The sequence below is a fragment of the Pteropus alecto genome, unplaced genomic scaffold (genome assembly GCF_000325575.1).
Source record: "Pteropus alecto unplaced genomic scaffold, ASM32557v1 scaffold61, whole genome shotgun sequence".
NCBI classification, from domain to species: Eukaryota; Metazoa; Chordata; class Mammalia; order Chiroptera; family Pteropodidae; genus Pteropus; species Pteropus alecto.
Genome location: NW_006434835.1, coordinates 4,078,528 through 4,083,314, shown reverse-complemented (window position 1 = coordinate 4,083,314; position 4,787 = coordinate 4,078,528). Strand labels below are relative to the sequence as shown.

General features: G+C 46.2%; 1 protein-coding gene across 1 annotated transcript in view; it reads left to right on the top strand.

The window, feature by feature from the left end:
- The window catches only part of KIDINS220 (kinase D interacting substrate 220), a 92,558-nt gene continuing 87,771 nt past the window's right edge, over positions 1-4,787 (top strand). Inside the window, exon 1 of the mRNA XM_025045789.1 lies at positions 1-98. The gene's annotated coding sequence lies outside the window, so the exon portion shown is untranslated. The remainder of the gene's footprint in view (positions 99-4,787) is intronic.

The window sequence follows — 4,787 nt, the reverse complement described above, 5'->3', positions numbered from 1 at the left end:
TGTTGAGGGCGGCTCGCTGCAAGCCGCGGTGTGTCCATTGCCGGTGTTCTGACGGCGCCTGCGGCAAAGCGCGCCCTCTCCGCCGGAGCTGTCCTCAGGTCGGGCTGCGGGACGGTCAATGCGGTGGTCGGCTGTGCGCGGTGACCTGGAGGAGGCGGGGGCGAGGCCGGGCGGGGAGGGGGCGAGGCCGGGTGTGGGGCCCGCGGCCGGGCATCCGGGGCCTCGGGCCCGGCTCCGCGGAGCAGTCCGCGCTGGCTGCGGCGCCGGGAAGGTCTGAGACTTGCTGCCCCAGGCGGTCGTCTCCGGGGGTCGAGAGGCGCCTCGGGTGGGAGGGTGGCTGTTAGTGACACAGTTCTTTTTCTTTTGTGGAGCGGCGGCCGGCACACCCACCGCCCGGAGAACCCCTTCGGCTGCTGCGGCCGAGGCTGGCGTCCGCGGTGTCTTTCTTGGGGCTTCCGAGGTCGAGGTGGTTGGTTTTCTCCCTTTGTTTTCAAATTGGGCTCCATTGCTCCATTGTCCTGCGCTGGCCTTTCTACGCCCGGCACAATGTCAGCAAGCCGTCGATTACGACGCTTTCAGTGATTTATTTAGAGGGAAACGATTTCTTTGTCAACCAGCAATGTTGAATTATTTTTCTTTCAAGTAGCTGTGACATATAGAAATGTTTAAACCAACGAAGAATATTTTCTTATTAATAACTGTTTATGGAGCCATTTCTGCTAGCCTTTAGGGGCGCTGGTTAAACATGTAGCTTTCTTAGCCTTAGCCTGGGCGATTCCCAGCCTGCTGGCCTGGGGTGTGGCTCCCGACCCCAAGGGGTGATTCTGACCCATTTTGTCTCTGTCCGCACTTCGACGACGGTGAGGATCAGATATCTGAATTTTGGTGGAGGCACCGTAGTGTATGTGGTACCGAGCCAAGGTTGAGAAGTGCTGCTCCCAGGCGGTGTTCTTTGTTCTCCAGCTTGACTAGCATGGACTGGACACTTCCATCAGGATCGTTCTGGGATGCTTGTTAAAATGTCAATTTCGGGGCCCACCCCAGGTGTATGAGTGAGATTATCTGGGGGTGAACCCCAAGGAATACCTATTGACAAGCTTAGTATTGACGCGCTTCCCAAGTAACTCTGATGCTCACAAGTTTGAGAATCTTTGTCTGCACTCTTTGTGTGCGTGATTTCCAGATCTGTTTTTCCAGATATTGGCCGGATTCTCCAATTTAGCTTTTTTGGAGCACCTCACATTCAGCCTGGCCAAAGCACCCCACAGCCTCATTCACCCAGCAGACGGGTAGGGAAGGGGGTGGCGATAACCATGCAGAGCAAAGTCCCGCATCCTCCTGTCCCTCTTTTGTTTAGAGCAGCACCACCCGCGTCTCCTGTGCTTGGCGTCTGATCATCTTCCATCTCTTCTTTTCGCCTCCAGTCAGTCACATAGTTTCTTTTCTACACCTAAAATCTTCTGGATATTTTGGTAGATCAGAGTGTCAAATGTGGGGGATTTTACGTTGTCAAGTTCATACCTCATTCATTCTCCATCCTCACCACCTGTCCCCTGTCCTGTGGGTTGTCTCTTAGTCGTTCCTTGACTGGCATCCAGGGTCCTTACTCTTTGTGGTTTTCTAGTCTGGGCCACATACATTGCTGGGAGGTAAATTTTCCTAGGACCGCTTGAGGGTGTCATCCCCCTCTTCCTGCTTCTGTTCAAGAACTGTCAGTTTCCCTGCTTTATCTGCTACGATGTTAGGACTGTTTAGAAGGCAAGGAACAGACTGACTCTTTTACCTCAGGGAAAGGGAGATTTATAGGACTGAATGAGAATCAGCACGGAATCAAGATCCAAGGGAGCATCTCTCTCAGGGGCCACATTTGTTTTCTCACTTGTGAGGAGTCTTTCTCTCTGTCCGTCGGTATCTGTTGGGTTCTCCCTCCGCTGACTGGTTGTCTCAAAACTGTCATTTTGCACATGGTGCATAATGATTGGGTCTCTGGTTTCTAATTCTCAGTTCTCTAGAGAGGAATTCGATTGGCCCGGCTTATGTTTTTGAGAGTCGTATGTTACAGATCGTATGCCCATCCCTGCTTATGGCTGATGGGCGAGAACATGGCTGTTGAGGAAAGCAGGAGCTGTGGGCAGGCAAAGTACCGCAGAAGAGAAATCTTTAGGTTTGCCTATGCAGTTATTCTATTTGACAAGGTACCTATGATGTTTCTACTTGTCCTAGACCAGTAATAGGTTCTGGGGCCATAAGAACAAAGGAGAGACAGCTCTTATCTTTGAAGAGGTTGCAGATCTAACTGCTCTTACTTTCCAGTCTTAGTGCTCACCGTTTACTTAAATATTCCCTCCACGTTATTCCTGGGCAGACACTACAGAGTCCCTCAGTGAACACTCTCCGTTTTCATGCTGCTCTTTTTGCCTGCTATATGCCCTTCATTCATTTCCCACCTGTTGGACCTACTCTTCCAGGATCAGCACAAAGTGATGCTTCCACGATATCCCAGTGGGAGTAACTTCTCCAAACTCAAAGCACTCAGGCTTTCTCTAGCGCTCTTCTCCTTGAAGGATAGCTTGGATTTATCTGGTTGCTATGTCATTTGCTTTTTGAATTATGTTAGACAGGTTACTTATGTATGAAACCTGTTTCTCATGTGTTAAATGAGAAATAATATTTACATAACACAATTTTTAGAAAATGAGATATAGATATGAAAGCGTCTGAAACTGTAAAGTGATAAATACTGTTTTTATGATGAATGTCTCATGTCTCCTGTAAGTAAGCTTACTGAGGGCTTGATAGGAATCCACTGAAGGCTAGCATGGGCCTTGCACATGATGGTGCCCAGGAAATATTTGCAGAGCAGATGAGATCTTGTCCCCTGGGCTTCCTTCATTCACCTGATGTCTGGCGAGTCCCTCCTGTGTTCTTTGAACTGTTTCAGGCCTTGGAGAAACAGCAGTGACTAAGCCAGACATACTTCCTGCTTGGGAAAACAGTCACTGCAGTTAAGTGCAGTGAATCTTTAAGTAAGGCCACTCTTGAAAGAGCCGAGAGGAGGGGAAGGAGGAGGTACTGGTCTGGGGGCGGGGAGGGGCAGTCAGAGAAAAGTCTCTGGGAAATTGACATTTAAATTAAGACCTGAAGGCTGTCTAGGGGTTAGTTGGCAAAAATGTATGGGGGTTGGCAGCGAGAAGATCCTGGGCCTTGTGAAGGTGAAGGGGAGAATGACTTGAAGACAGGGAATTTCTGGGAGTGAAGGGAGGAGGATGTGATGTGAGGTTGAGGGCACTGGTTTCCAGATAGGTGAGTAGAACCCCTTTAAGAGGGAAAGCGGGGTAATCAAAAGTGAAGTCTCTGACGGAGGGGTTGGGAGACTTGGCCTTCGAGGGACGTAATCACATTTATTGGGCACACTCGAGGTCAGACTCTTGGTTTACCTCGTTAGAAGCCTGGTCGATGGGAGTCATTTTATAGCTTACTAGCTGCGACAGTCTGTTTTCTCCTGCTAAATTAACAAATCTGACTCGATCAAATTCAGTTCAGGAAACGTCAGTTCTTAGTATGCACGAGAAACTTGTAGGTGCTTTTGAATTGGTGAAGGTACGACTTGTGAAGTGCCTGCCATTCAGAAAGTCAACAATAAAGAAGGGAAGGTGAATGAATGCAGAGGTTATCAGAACTCAAGGTAGATAATGTCGAACGATCAGCAAAACCCGCTACAGCATTTCCCCCTAAATACACAAAGTGGAGAATCATACAGTGAACCCTCATGTACCCATCCCCAGGTCCAACCAGCAGTGATCAGTATTTCGCCAATTTTATTTCGGCTATTGCCCTCTTCTTCCCATCACTCCCTTCTTCCAGTACTTTAAAGAAGCCCGAGCCTCCATAGGGCGGAAATAATATCTCATTCAGCTCGTCCGTGATAACCACAGCACAGCGCCTTGCAAATTATGGGCGGCCCACAAACTACTGTTAGATTGAGCTTTTACTGAATTGTAGCTGTGTAGAATTGTATGCATTTTTTCACAATTATATGACAAAAATAGATCACCTTTCCGTAATAGATTAGTTTAACACTAATTGGGCAGCTTATGGCAAAACAACTTCAATTTATAAGATTTTTTAAATTACTATTTTAGTAAAATTTTCTGCTTAGTGTTAGTTTTAAGGAATCGAGGTCTAAAGTCTTAATCTTCACCACTGTCTGTAACAGTGATAACTAAATAATGTTTTATGTATCTAAAGGTGATATATGTACAATTCACATAACAGATTGGGGAGAGAAGTAGTAAGATTTGAACACCTAAAATTTCGAATCATTTCTTTTTCTTTAATAGTTGAGGTCAATATAGCTACTTTTTTTTTTTTTTTAAATGTGCTCTTTCTGGTTTTATGTGGTATTGTAGTGAAGAAAAATATTTGATCCAAATAAGGGCTTGTCGGACATGTGCATGTGTGTTTTAAAAAAAAAATTGCAGACCTTCTGAAGACTTGTAAGGATAGTACAAAGAACTCTCTTTAACCCCTTACCCGGATTTGTCAAATGTAAAATTAAAATTTAGGTTGCACATAGCACATGTAATTTCTGTTAATTCTATAACCATTTATTGCTCTCTATCTCAAGCCCTTACTTAGTTTCTGAGGATGAAAAGATGAATAATATGTGATCCCGTTTTCAAGGATTTCACAGTAAATTAATAATTATGACATTGCTCTAAGCATAATATTGAAAGTATGCATGCAGTATAGGTGTACTAGGTTAAACTGTCCAGGGGATGAGAAAC